Here is a 16,255-nt window from a genome sequence, read left to right on the forward strand (position 1 = left end):
TGTTATTCTGAGAAAATTATTTTTATTATGAACATGAAACTATATCCAAAAATTATGGTTAAACTTAAAGTGGAAGTATGTTTTCTAAAATGGTCATCTAGACGTCGTTCTTTCGACTGAAATGACTACCTTTACAAAAACGACTTGTAACTTATTTTTCCGACTATAAACCTATACTTTTTCTGTTTAGATTCATAAAATAGAGTTCAATATGAAACCATAGCAATTTGATTCACTCAAAACGGATTTAAAATGAAGAAGTTATGGGTAAAACAAGATTGGATAATTTTTCTCATTTTAGCTACGTGAAAATTGGTAACAAATCTATTCCAACCATAACTTAATCAACTTGTATTGTATATTATGTAATCTTGAGATACCATAGACACGTATACAATGTTTCGACCTATCATGTCGACACATCTATATATATTTCGGAACAACCATAGACACTCTATATGTGAATGTTGGAGTTAGCTATACAGGGTTGAGGTTGATTCCAAAATATATATAGTTTGAGTTGTGATCAATACTGAGATACGTATACACTGGGTCGTGGATTGATTCAAGATAATATTTATCGATTTATTTCTGTACATCTAACTGTGGACAACTAGTTGTAGGTTACTAACGAGGACAGCTGACTTAATAAACTTAAAACATCAAAATATATTAAAAGTGTTGTAAATATATTTTGAACATACTTTGATATATATGTATATATTGTTATAGGTTCGTGAATCAACCAGTGGCCAAGTCTTACTTCCCGACGAAGTAAAAATCTGTGAAAGTGAGTTATAGTCCCACTTTTAAAATCTAATATTTTTGGGGATGAGAATACATGCAGGTTTTATAAATGATTTACAAAATAGACACAAGTACGTGAAACTACATTCTATGGTTGAATTATCAAAATCGAATATGCCCCTTTTTATTAAGTCTGGTAATCTAAGAATTAGGGAACAGACACCCTAATTGACGCGAATCCTAAAGATAGATCTATTGGGCCTAACAAACCCCATCCAAAGTACCGGATGCTTTAGTACTTCGAAATTTATATCATATCCGAAGGGTGTCCCGGAATGATGGGGATATTCTTATATATGCATCTTGTTAATGTCGGTTACCAGGTGTTCACCATATGAATGATTTTTATCTCTATGTATGGGATGTGTATTGAAATATGAAATCTTGTGGTCTATTATTATGATTTGATATATATAGGTTAAACCTATAACTCACCAACATTTTTGTTGACGTTTTAAGCATGTTTATTCTCAGGTGATTATTAAGAGTTTCCGCTGTCGCATACTTAAATAAGGACGAGATTTGGAGTCCATGCTTGTATGATATTGTGTAAAAACTGCATTCAAGAAACTTATTTTGTTGTAACATATTTGTATTGTAAACCATTATGTAATGGTCGTGTGTAAACAGGATATTTTAGATTATCATTATTTGATAATCTACGTAAAGCTTTTTAAACCTTTATTGATGAAATAAAGGTTATGGTTTGTTTTAAAATGAATGCAGTCTTTGAAAAACATCTCATATAGAGGTCAAAACCTCGCAACGAAATCAATTAATATGGAACGTTTTTAATCAATAAGAACGGGACATTTCAAACACTCATCTCACCCAATTCATTAAATCATCATCTAAATCATTTCAAGGAAGCAAACATCAAAACAAATTACATATTCGTGATTCTCTCTTCATCCTCTTCGATTTGGTACCAATTTCACTACTTGGGGTAAGGTTTCTAAAAACTCTAGATTTCTCAAATTCGTTTTATAGACTTGAAATGGTGTTAGTTAGTGTCTATGGCTCAAGTCTAACATGAATATGTGTTTAGTTTGCTCGATTTGTTGTTTTGAGTAACTAACATGAACATTTGAAATGGGTGTGCTTAATCTTGAGTTTTGGGTGATTAAATGTTGTTTAAATGTTAAAGTTCATGTATTAAATGTGTTACTAGCATCATTAGCTTCAATTTGATGTGTAGGTTGACTTGGAAAACTTCACTAACATGATTATTGATTTTGTGATCCTTGGTTAGGTTTTCATAGATTTTAAAATGAACTTTTGATGCCATGAATGCCATGAGACGTTGTTAGAAAGTGTTTAATTGCAATGTATGTTAAATTACCTTCAAAACGGCATATAATACATGTAAATTGGTTGCCCGAATCATAAAACGCGTTTTACGAACTTGAAACATCAATGATGAACTTTTAACAATCATTCGACGAGGATTTGGTCATTTTAAATGATGTATTTGTTTGATGATATGTGTTTAGTTGTATTTCTCGTCAAAATACCTTTCCAACGATATAAGATATGTGTCTTGAGTGTTTTCGGTTCATAAGTTGTGTTTGAAATGAGTTTGGTTCGAGACTTGTCAAATTTCAGCTTCAGCAACCTGTAGTTCATTGGGACGCCGTCCCATATCTTGGACGCCGTCCTGGCTTTCGCATCTGGACGTCGTCTAGCCATTTTGGACGCCGTCCAGATGAACTACCTTGGGCTGTCCAAATTTCCAATTTCCTGTTTAATTCTAACTATGCTACGCACCTCCGAGTAACATGAAACTTGGCCAACATGCTCACATATGATTATATAACTTAGAAAAATTGTAGAATACCCGACCCGACCTCGTTGACTTTGACTTTGACCAAAGTTTGACTTTTAGTCAAACTTAACCAAAAACTTATGCAATCGTTCTAATCCTCTTTTATACTTGATTCTTGCATGAAACTTGACAACTTGATTCACATGCTACATAATCGAGTCGTAACGAGCCATAGGACTAATTGAACACATTTCGATCGACCTTGTGTATTACCCGGTATTGATACAACTTACTTGTTTAGGTCAAGGCTAAGCAACTTTCATGCACATGTTTACTTTGTGAAGTACATTTATACTCGTGCACTCGATGTGAGATCATAGTCCCATCTTTTCAACAACTTTTATATTTTTAAATCATGGGATGAGAAACATATACAGTTTTATACTACATACTTTATACTTTGAACACAAGTACGGAAACAAACATTCCACAGCGAGTTAGAACAAAAAGCCTCAATTCAATTATCATTAGTTACACTTGCAGGGTGTAAGCGAGAATTTATATTATGTGATCACATGGGCTTGACGAGCCTCATTCGGACGGTTCGCTACCGTTAGCGGATGAAATATATTTTTGGGTTTAGTGTATGTTCTAACACTACGTAACAGGGTGCAAAATAGTTAAGTCTTGATAATTGGGTGCTCGCGACCATACTTTTGGAATGAAAACGATTAGGATAATCAACGTTATGGAAATACTAAATCTTGTGGTTCAAAACAACGTTTACAAATACACCTATGATTTCACCAACTTTTTTCGTTGACAGTTTTCTATATGTTTCTCAGGTTCATACTTGGCTACTTGATACATGCTTCCGCACACTTTGATTACTTGCTTGGGGTCAAGCATACATGCATGCGCTAGTGATAGCACGTTTGGATTCAAGCATATTGTTTACATACTTACGCTATTTATAGCAACCGTGATTTTCAACTAATTATGTCGCAAGTTATTTCATTTATACTTTATAAATTTTGTAAACTTAAACTCTTTGTCGAACCGTTTGGTAACTAAACTTTGTAAGTCTTACACGTTTCAAATGAATGCGACATAATTTTGGTCAAACGCGTCTCATTTAGGGACTATGACCACGCAACGTGACCTAAGTTAACGGCGCCGTCAATGACGATTTTATCGGGTCGTTACAGTAGAATGGATTAAATCCATTCCTCCTCAAACGACCAAGAAGGGAGAGTTTAAAAACTCTAGATTCGATCTTAAATTAAGAATAATTTCTGATGATTTAAGGGAAAAAAGGGATACGGATTTTAATCACAGGAACCCTAGAGTACCTGGTTTATACGATGATGCATCTGATAGTCTAAGGAAAAAAGGGGCAATGCCTGGAAAAACGGGTATGAGGCAAAAAATAAATAAATATGTTATTAAAGGGGATCAGGCCCAAAAAGTTTATGAAAAGAAACCAGTCCAAGATGTTTATAAAAAGAATCAGGCCCAATATGTTTATAAGGAGGATCGGGCCCAAGAGTCTTCTTTTTGTTGAAAAATCCCAAAAGTCTATTAATTTTGAAAATAAAGATTTTACTAGCTTGGAAAATAAATTTTTAAATAATCATTGTGTTACCGGAAAAGCTAATATTATTTCAAATAACGTTAAGAATAACGAATGGATTTTTGATTGTGGTGCTACCCACACCATGAGTTTTGAAAAATCTGATTTTTATGCTCAATCAAAACCTCGGGTTAGTAAAATTCAAACGGCCAACGGAGGTGTTGTGCAAGTTGAAGGGGCTAGGAAAATTGAAATCACTCCGACTATGAACTTATCTAATTGTTTATATATTCCCACCTTGTCACATAAACTTTTATCCGTTAGTCACGTACAAAAGAATTAAATTGTTCCGTTTTACTACACCATACGTTCTGTATCCTTCAAGATATCCGAACTGGGGTGATTATTGGGCGTGGCACCGAACGGGGTGGGTTGTACTATGTGAATGAAGTAACCCAACAAGGCACCGTGATGCTTGCTCACGGTACACCTACGAGGAAAGCTTGGTTATGGCATAGGAGGTTGGGTCACTGTAACAGCCCTCACTTTTTGACTTCTAAATTACTGAATTAACCCTAGGGTTATATGTCTGACTATATGTATTAAGGGTTGTTATATACAATTAAATATTGACTGAATAGTAATTTTTAGTCAACAATGTACGCTTAAATAAATAATATATTATTAATTTATATAATTTGACATAATTTAACTAAGTATATAAACTTTGTATCACTTTTATTATTTAGTTAATGTATTATATATTTAACTATATAATAAATCCAATTATATATAAATGTAATAATATTTACAAACTTACTACAACTATAGTTTAATAATTAAAATCATAATTATTATTAAAAATAAAAAATACCGAATTATTTATTATTTTTATGCAAAATTTGTATTTATTAATTAAATAAAACAAAAATAAAAAAAATAATAAAATATTATTGACAAATATTCTTGGAAAAACATTAAATAAATTTGTTTATTTACATAAAAAAAAAATCCTTAAAATAAATAAAAAATAAATAAATAAATTACTTTTTAATTAAAAATTTTAATGGAAAAACTACTTTTATTATTTTATTTTGTGCATTATCCCATGACCTAACATTTAATACTTTTTAATTTTAAAATCCCATTAAGAATTAAATATTTCTTTTTCTTTTAATTATTTTATTCTTTTTACCTAATTTTTTCAAGTATAAATACCCCTCATTTCTCATTCAAACTCACACCAAAATTTTTCTCATTCTCTCTTTGAAGAATTACTACTAGTAAGTATTCTTTTCTTACTTTTTATTTTTTTTACTTTTTACTTTTTACTTCGGTTATTATTTTTACCGAAACATGTAAATAATGTTATAAATTATATGCAATTAAAAATAAAATAAATAACATGTATACACTATTACTATTACTAGCACCTATAACCTACTACTTATATTGTAACATAAAAACATTTTGGGATATGTATTAGAGATGTATAGATCTTCGAACTTTCTTGACGAATGGTTTCTATGAGATTCTAGGCAGAGGGTTTGGATTTCCGATTTAAAGGGTCCTATGGCTCAAGCCCCTAGATCTAAATTAGCCATTCGAAGGGAAAGGGGTGATTGGAAGCTTATCTAATACGACAAGTATCCTAAAATGGAAAACACTGATAAAAGTAGAAACTCTCTAGTCATAGAAACTTAGTAAAATAAGAAACTTTCTAAAAATGAAAACTTTATAAAAATAGTAACTTACTAGGAATAGAAACTTAGTAAAACAAACACATACTTAAACTTAAACATGGGCAAAACACTTAACTACTCTTAAATGTCAATAGGTTGACTTTTCTGCTCACTCGTTCAACTCTTTATTCCGAGGAATAACTCTCTCTCTCTACTTACTAAGGTGAATTCATAGCCCCTCTTTAATTGCTAGCAAACTTACTTACTTTTACTTGGGGTGAGACACATGCTGTTTTTACTTTTTATACTTTAGACACAAGTACCAAACTGTTAAACTATGCTATACCCGGCTATGTCCGACTAAGTCCCTACAGTGATATTTTTAATTGCTGCGGCATGCTTAATTATTGGGGGTAGGCCTATCGGGAGTAACGTCCCCGATACATTTGACCAAGTCATTGTATTACTTAATAATGAAATTAAACCGACAAGGACAGACACAACTTGTCATGGGGCAAAACTTGAACGTTTAGTCTAAATATCACGCATTGGCATAACTTTTTGATCCTGCGGGAGATCAACTTTACAAACTAAATCTTGTGGTCTAAAATAACGACAAACTTTTTGTTAAACCTATGAACTTCACTCAACCTTTTTGGTTGACACTTTAGCATATTTTGTCTCAGGTGCTGTTTGATTCAAGCACTTATACTTACTGCTTATGTGATGCTACTTGGACATAGGATCAAGAGATATCGCATTTATTACTTCTGCATGTGAACATTTACGATATTGTTATTCCTGTCATTGTAACGACATTTCATTTTCCGCTGCGTACTCATTAAAGTTAAATTCATCATTTAGTATTGTTCTCGTTTATTATAATATGTTGGTATGTTTTGATAATAGTAACGTTCCTTCCAAACCCTATTGGGAGGACGTTACAGATTGGTATCAGAGCATAACCAGGCTGTTATAGAGAACCAGGATTGCATTTTTATGTGTGCCTTACTTGTTAGCTATGGTGCCTTAGCAATCTAGGAAACTATAACCTTTCCTGCCTTAGACTTTAAAGCACTTAGGATTGCCTTGTAATCTTAAAACATATGTCTTACAATCCTATCCTAAAACTGATCAAAATCACCTTCCTAATGTTAGGATGTCTAATTATCATCAAACGACCAAAATGAATCTTTTCAAGCCAACCGAAAAAGATACTGAAAGGTCTTCCACAGAAAGACCAGTCCAAAGTCCACCTTATGGCTTTGGTGGTCCTCCCTCACCAAATTATAGCCCAAATACTACTCTAAAGTTACATGGGTCTCCTGAATACTATCCAACCCCGAGGAATAAAGACAAGAGGAAATGTCTTGAAGAAATTGGGCTGTCAAAGAAAAGATCCCGATCTCCTTCCTACGATGAAGTTGATGCCAAGTACGAGCTCATGAATCTGCGAAAAACTACCGATGACCTTATTCGCCATATTGCAAGGATCGATGCTCAAATGAAGGAAAAAGACCTAGCGATCAAGAAGCTCATGGAGGAAAATGCTGAGCTAAAGAAAGAGATTATATACATACATTTGTTTTATCCCATGACCGATGTGGACTTTGGTTTGCACCCTTACAAGAAATGCCCGATGGGGGAAGCAATCTCTCTCCTACCTAAGGGAAGATGTTGACCTTAGATTGAAGATGGAGGAAAACCGCGTGAATAATCAACTTTCTATGAGGGACCACAAGTACCATGTAATCAACAATGATGTTTCCAATCTTTATGATAACATCGAGTATCTTTATGAGGAACAAAAGGAGAAGAACGACAAGTTTGAGAAGTTTATGAAGGAGGTTGAGGACGAGAAGAAGAAATATGAAGACTACTTCAATCTTAATATTTCCTAGTTATTTTCTATCTATGCAAAGGCTAGGCCTTAAACTATTTCTATCCCCGAATCGTGTAATAAGAAGGCTTGTTTAAAGCCTTGTTCTTAATAAAATAAAGTGTTTCGTTTATATCATATTCATCTTTATTCTACTTAATTTTTTTTTAAACTTATGACCTATCAAGTTTATCAAACTTCTATATGTTATTGAAGATAACGGTTTGTCCACAAGCTCCTGCTACTACTTCAAACACTCACGTATCTTATGCCTTTATGCATCGGTTTGCGAACTGGAAAATATTATTGGGTTATCACAGTATACGAATTGAAATTCTTTAATCAATATCTGGTTACAAATCTCAACACGTCATACCACCATTATTACATAAATGGATGACACATCATATCTTATCATATATTATCATGTCTATAAACTTTGTCTACCACTTATCCTAAATTTCCTCCGTAAATTACGGAAATCTTTTTGCTATAAATACGTATTCAAGGAGACAAATATATCATTCGGTATTCAATACCCATTTCATATCAAACCCTATTCCAAACATATAATATGAATTTCTCAAACTCTTCAAGCTCCCACGGCAGCGTAACCGGAACAAACGAACCAATCAGCCATCATCTATTCTGGATGAATTGGGGATGGGTTCGTAGTCGACTCAATCAATGGAGACAAGAAGAAGGTGATCCCTTCCACCAACCGAATTCACCTCTTGGCGAAGAACCTGAAGCGCTTACCGGCGAACCAGTCCGAAACACCATTTTCTCTCTTCTTTCCAGGGTATCCCGTCACGAATATATAATATCGAAGATTCTAGATCTTATTCACCCCCTTGTTCCAACCACCAATCATCCCGGAATAATAGAAGAAGTCAACGAGCTTCGCGCTCGAGTAGTGGCTCTGGAAAATCTGGTGCGAAACCTACGAACACCAGCAGCAGCACCAGCAGCATAACCAGAATCACCACCAGTACCATCAGTACCATCAACATCACCACTAACAGCATCAGCTTCATCAACAACAACATTCACATCCCCCGCCTCAACAACACACTCAGTACCTCAAACATCAACATGATACGCCCCATAGATACCAAGGAATATTAGCAATAAAGAGTTAAGATGTATTGACTCATTCTTCGTGAAGAATTATATATGTATACCTTATATATATATGATTAGGAACAATAATAAATCTTGTCGTACTAAGCAATTACGTGAGAATCTCAACTAGTATGTACTACTTGGTTAATTCATATCACTAATATGCTATGATGTACACCCTTCGCTAATGACTTAACAATTGTTAATCACTGCTTCAGCACAATAAACTCCATTTCATAATAAATCAAGTATAACGATGAATGTATTGATTCATAACTTCATTAGCGAAATATTTCGCAACAATTATGAAATCTCTAAGATTTTGGAGATTATTTACTCTCGTTCCAAACCGCAAAGCAAATGAGTTTAATATATATTAACTCATTAAATCCATGATTATATCTGAAGAATACATATATGAACGTATATCTTCATAAAGATTGTAAAAACTGTTAATTGTGAAAATATTTTAACGGGTAGGTAATACCCGAGAAATATTTACATCTCACATAAATACACTGTACATTCTTCAATTTCGATTCATAAATCATTAATTATACTCACTGCCTTCACTGTGATACACAATCATTTTCATACAAATTTAATTACACATTCTGAAATTAACATACCAGAATTCAAGTAAAGCTTTAGCAGGTGTTATCTTCCTAAAGATCACTACATTCATGAATTATATTCATTCGTATTCTATGATGAATTATCACATCAAACCACCGAAATTATCATCAACAACGCCTATTCGTTAACCATTAGATCCGTTGACGATTACAATCAGCGTTTAATCATCTAAAAAAATAAAATTTCTTGAAACCATCTCGGATTGATAACCAATGATTCAGATATGGTAGCATTAAATGCAGAGGAAACAAAAGAATTTTCCTCGTCATTGGAACTTAGAAATTCTGAGATATCACTGTATCTTTCGTTATAAATATCCTCTATATTTCTGAAGATATCTTTATAACGATTCTTGTCAGTAATTAATTAACTCTTTGCGATATCTTTATCACATCATAAAGGAAACTGTTTTAGTTTCTATATTCTGTAAAGTTCAAGTTTAAATTATGAATGATTTGAAGTAGTGTTGGAAATTGAAGCATGAGTTAGTATAATATAATGACGTCAGGCCAACGTGATTATATTACAGTAAGTCATGCTAAATTTTTAATGGAAGATGATGATTCATAGACTTTATAATCATCATTTTCCATGTTACACGACTCTTATCTATTTAAACTCTAAACATATCAAGAAAATATTTTTCTTGATAATTCGGTCTTTTCCGGATATTCTGGTAATATGATAAATCAAATCGTGCTATTACCTTTCCTTCTGCTTTGAATATCATGATCATTCGAAACTTCATACCTACGAATTCTGGACCGTTACTTGCTTTACAAAAGCATGAAGCTTCGACATATAAGGGAAAATATAAATCCCGATAACAACACTGAAATTACAAACCGTGTATATCAATGCGTATAGCAATATAAAGACACGGGAGAACTAAAAACACAATAAATTCTAGAGCATAGTAGAAGTAAACAGACTCCTCTGGTGGGAGTTGGAAAAGAAGGATGATTGTGGCGATAACCAATATAATGTCAAAGACAAGAACTGGATTGAGCATATTAACAAAACTTTTGGAAGTATGAATTGATAAAGAAAGTATATAAGTGGTGAAGATAATGAAACGGAAGAAGCTAATTTATAGCAAAAATTCTAGACACAGCAATCGAGGCAATTCACCGCCTTTAATTAAAGAAAATCCTAATTTCTGTAATTACCGGAAAATCAAATCTTATAAAGATTTCGAAGATTTCTTTAATTCCTTGAAATCCGAAAATCAATCGTAACTACGTCAAAAGTTAAGGCGAACATTTAATTTTCTCATTTACTCTTTTACGATAGCTTCGTTTATACTCTTTCTATAATCGAATTACTTTATCCATATTATTTAATGTCGATAAAACTCTAATTCATCATTCTTGTTATAAAGAATGACGATCTCTATCAAATTTCATGACTATGATTTTCATGAACTCCTCTCTGTTTTGTCTGCCTAATATTGCAGCATAAACGCTCAAGGTTTTAAATCAGCTCAATATTATTCATAACACATTTCATGTATCCAATTTACTGAAATGACTTGCATAACATCATCATTTTGAATGATCTCTGCATTAATGATAAAATGCACTTCGTAGAAGAACCTATAGAGATTATGGTTTGTATGACTTAAATGCTTGAAACAAAACAATATTCAATCCTTTGGAAAACACGCAAGGCCCCGAACATACCTGGGAACGTGAAGACCAAATGAAACAGAAATATCCCCATCTCTTCTCAACCGCTGATGCATCCGAGAAGTCTACCTAAAACTTCGGGACGAAGTTTTTATTAACGGGGAGGTACTGTAACAGCCCTCACTTTTCGACTTCTAAATTACTGAATTAACCCTAGGGTTATATGTCTGACTATATGTATTAAGGGTTGTTATATACAATTAAATATTGACCGAATAGTAATTTTTAGTCAACAATGTACGCTTAAATAAATAATATATTATTAATTTATATAATTTGACATAATTTAACTAAGTATATAAACTTTGTATCACTTTTATTATTTAGTTAATGTATTATATATTTAACTATATAATAAATCCAATTATATATAAATGTAATAATATTTACAAACTTACTAAAACTATAGTTTAATAATTAAAATCATAATTATTATTAAAAATACAAAATACCGAATTATTTATTATTTTTATGCAAAATTTGTATTTATTAATTAAATAAAACAAAAATAAAATAAAATAAAATATTATTGACAAATATTCTTGGAAAAACATTAAATAAATTTGTTTATTTACATAAAAAAAATCCTTAAAATAAATAAATAAATTACTTTTTAATTAAAAATTTTAATGGAAAAACTAATTTTATTATTTTATTTTGTGCATTATCCCATGACCTAATATTTAATACTTTTTAATTTTAAAATCCCATTAAGAATTAAATATTTCTTTTTCTTTTAATTATTTTATTCTTTTTACCTAATTTTTTCAAGTATAAATACCCCTCATTTCTCATTCAAACTCACACCAAAATTTCTCTCATTCTCTCTTTGAAGAATTACTACTAGTAAGTATTCTTTTCTTACTTTTTATTTTTTTTACTTTTTACTTTTTACTTCGGTTATTATTTTTACCGAAACATGTAAATAATGTTATAAATTATATGCAATTAAAAATAAAATAAATAACATGTATACACTATTACTATTACTAGCACCTATAACCTACTACTTATATTGTAACATAAAAACATTTTGGGATATGTATTAGAGATGTATAGATCTTCGAACTTTCTTGACGAATGGTTTCTATGAGATTCTAGGCAGAGGGTTTAGATTTCCGATTTAAAGGGTCCTATGGCTCAAGCCCCTAGATCTAAATTAGCCATTCGAAGGGAAAGGGGTGATTGGAAGCTTATCTAATACGGCAAGTATCCTAAAATGGAAAACACTAATAAAAGTAGAAACTCTCTAGTCATAGAAACTTAGTAAAATAAGAAACTTTCTAAAAATGAAAACTTTATAAAAATAGTAACTTACTAGGAATAGAAACTTAGTAAAACAAACACATACTTAAACTTAAACATGGGCAAAACACTTAACTACTCTTAAATGTCAATAGGTTGACTTTTCTGCTCACTCGTTCAACTCTTTATTCCGAGGAATAACTCTCTCTCTACTTACTAAGGTGAATTCATAGCCCCTCTTTAATTGCTAGCAAACTTACTTACTTTTACTTGGGGTGAGACACATACTGTTTTTACTTTTTATACTTTAGACACAAGTACCAAACTGTTAAACTATGCTATACCCGGCTATGTCCGACTAAGTCCCTACAGTGATATTTTTAATTGCTGCGGCATGCTTAATTATTGGGGGTAGGCCTATCGGGAGTAACGTCCCCGATACATTTGACCAAGTCATTGTATTACTTAATAATGAAATTAAACCGACAAGGACAGACACAACTTGTCATGGGGCAAAACTTGAACGTTTAGTCTAAATATCACGCATTGGCATAACTTTTTGATCCTGTGGGAGATCAACTTTACAAACTAAATCTTGTGGTCTAAAACAACGACAAACTTTTTGTTAAACCTATGAACTTCACTCAACCTTTTTGGTTGACACTTTAGCATGTTTTGTCTCAGGTGCTGTTTGATTCAAGCTCTTATACTTACTGCTTATGTGATGCTACTTGGACATAGGATCAAGAGATATCGCATTTATTACTTCTGCATGTGAACATTTACGATATTGTTATTCCTGTCATTGTAACGACATTTCATTTTCCGCTGCGTACTCATTAAAGTTAAATTCATCATTTAGTATTGTTCTCATTTATTATAATATGTTGGTATGTTTTGATAATAGTAACGTTCCTTCCAGACCCTATTGAGAGGACGTTACAGTCACCCATCTGCCGGATACTTACATGCTTTATTTCCAAGTCTTTTTCCATCCAATGTTACTTTAAATTGTGAAACTTGTATTTTGGCTAAAAGTCACAGAAGTACTTTTAAACCTAGTAATACAAGGAAAGATGTACCTTTTGCTTTAATTCATTCAGATGTATGGGGTCCTGCACCGGTCATTGGGGGAAGAATTTCCGATATTTTGTCTTATTTATTGATGATCATACCCGAATGACTTGGATTTATTTTCTATCCCACAAATCAGAAGTTTTTGAGAAATTTTCCCACTTTTATAAAATGGTACAAACCCAATTTAATTAAAACATACAAATGTTAAGGTCCGATAATGGGGTGAGTTTGTAAACTCATCAATGAAGCTTTTTTGCGAAAATAATGGGATTATTCATCAAACATCGTGTGCTCATACTCCCGAGCAAAATGGTGTAGCCGAACGTAAAAATCGACTACTTTTAGAGATGACGAGAGCTTTATTAATTGAATCCAAGGCTCCGAAAAGTTTTTGGCCCGAAGCTCTTGCTTCCGCTACCTATCTTATCAACCGATTACCTACTAAAGTTTTGAGCACAAAAACTCCTAAAGACACTCTTTCCCAATTTCATACCCTCCCGATCTCATTTAGCATTGAACCTCGCATATTTGGGTGTTCTGTCTTTGTTCACATTCCAAAAAGTGAGAGCACCAAACTAGATCTATGTGAGGAAAAGTGTGTGATGGTTGGTTATGGAATAAACCAAAAAGGATATCGGTGCTATAGTCCAAAAAGACGTCATGTCTTTACTACAATGAACTGTGACTTTGTCGAAACCGAATATTTTTATGATACCCAACTCACGAGTGAGGGGGGAAAGAGGATAATAACACTCTCAGTTGGATAACCTGGATACCTAAACCTGGTAACATTCAAACACCAACACCAAATCCCGATCCAGAATCACCAAATCCTAATCCTGAATCACCAAATCCTAATCCCGAATCACCAAATCCTAATCCCGAATCAACAAATCTTTGTCCCGAATCACCTAACATTGAACCAAATGAAGTCTCCTCGAGTCATGAGGTTCAAGAGGAACAAAACAGCCAAACTCAAGATATACCACTTGAGAACAATTCCACTTCTGCTGAAGCCACAGAAAGATATGTTCTACCACAAAGATCCAACAGAGGAGTACCACCAAAGAGATACTCTTCAGAAAAAGAAGCTCAAAGATCCAGATACCCAATTGCTAATATTGCACACGGGAATCTATCAAATGAAGCACATAAATTCAATTCTGCTTTATACTCTGAAGAAATTCCAGCTACAGTTGATCAAGCAATGAAATCTGACAAATGGAGAAAGGCCATGGAAGAAGAAATGGAAGCACTCAAGAAAAGTGACACATGGAAAAAATGTGTCATTCCTCAAGGAAAAAAACCAGTAGAAAATCGATGGGTGTTTACAGTAAAATACAAACCAGATAGTACCATTGAAAGATACAAAGCCCGGCTAGTTGCCAAGGGATATACTCAAACCTATGGAATAGATTATTCTGAGACTTTCTCACCAGTTGCGAAGATTGATACCATAAGGGTCCTTTTCTCAATTGCTGCAAATGAAGAATGGCCACTTCACCAATTTGATGTGAAGAATGTCTTTCTACATGGCGGACTAAAAGAAGAAGTCTATATGGTAGCCCCTCCAGGATTCTTCGGAAACTTCAAAAATGGGGAAGCTTGTCGACTTAAGAAAGCTTTATATGGGTTAAAACAATCCTCACGGGCTTGGTTTGGGAGATTCACACTATTTATGAAGAAATATGATTTTAAACAAAGTAACTCGGATCATACACTCTTTTTTAAACGAAAGAAAAATTTAATTACATGCTTAATCATTTATGTTGATGATATGATAATAACAGGAAATGATAAAGAGGAGATTTCTAACTTAAAAATGAATTTATTTAAAGAATTTGAAATGAAAGACTTGGGCAGACTTAAATGTTTTTTTGGGGATTGAGGTATTACGATCCCAACAGGAAATATTTATCTGTCAAAAGAAGTATATTCTTGACTTTCTTGCAGAAACATGTATGATTGACTTCAAACCAGCTGATACTCCAATGATTCCAAATCAAAAGCTATATATGGAAGATGAAGTTGATCTTGCTGATAAAGGGCAATACCAAAGGATGGTGGGAAAACTCATTTATCTTGCTCACACTCGACCAGATATAGCTCATGCAGTTGAAGTTGTGAGTCAATTCATGCATCAACCACAGGTTCACCATATGGAAGCTGTAATGAGAATCATCAGATATTTGAAGAAAACAGCGGATCATGGAGTTGTTTTCAAGAAGAATGGGCACCTCGAAACAAAGATTTATACAGATGCAAGCTGGGCTGGTGAAAAAGGAGATAGAAGATCAACGTCAGGCTTCTTTACAATAGTCGGAGGTAACTTAGTTGCATGGAAAAGCAAGAAACAAAAAGTTGTTTCTCCATCAAGTGCAGAATCAGAATTTAGAGGGATAGCCAAAAGGAGTTGTAGAAGCATTGTGGACCCGAAAACTACTAACAGAGATCGGATTTCCACCAGAAGATAGCATTCGAATATTATGTGATAACGAAGCCGCCATTGCCATATCAGAAAATCCAGTTCAACATGACCGAACCAAATATGTGGAAGTTGATCGACATTTTATTAGACAAAAATTAGATGATGAAATCATTTCCCTTCCATCAATCAGATCCAAAGATCAACTAGCCGACATCCTCACCAAATCAGTAAACGGAAGACTCTTCAGTGAAGTTCTTAGCAAGTTGAATATCGGAAACCCCACTATTCAACTTGAGGGGGAGTGTTAGAATACAGCAAGCAGAGTCAAACAAAAGTAAAATTACCATTGT

Source organism: Rutidosis leptorrhynchoides, chromosome 1 (assembly GCF_046630445.1).
Source record: "Rutidosis leptorrhynchoides isolate AG116_Rl617_1_P2 chromosome 1, CSIRO_AGI_Rlap_v1, whole genome shotgun sequence".
Taxonomy (NCBI): Eukaryota; Viridiplantae; Streptophyta; class Magnoliopsida; order Asterales; family Asteraceae; genus Rutidosis; species Rutidosis leptorrhynchoides.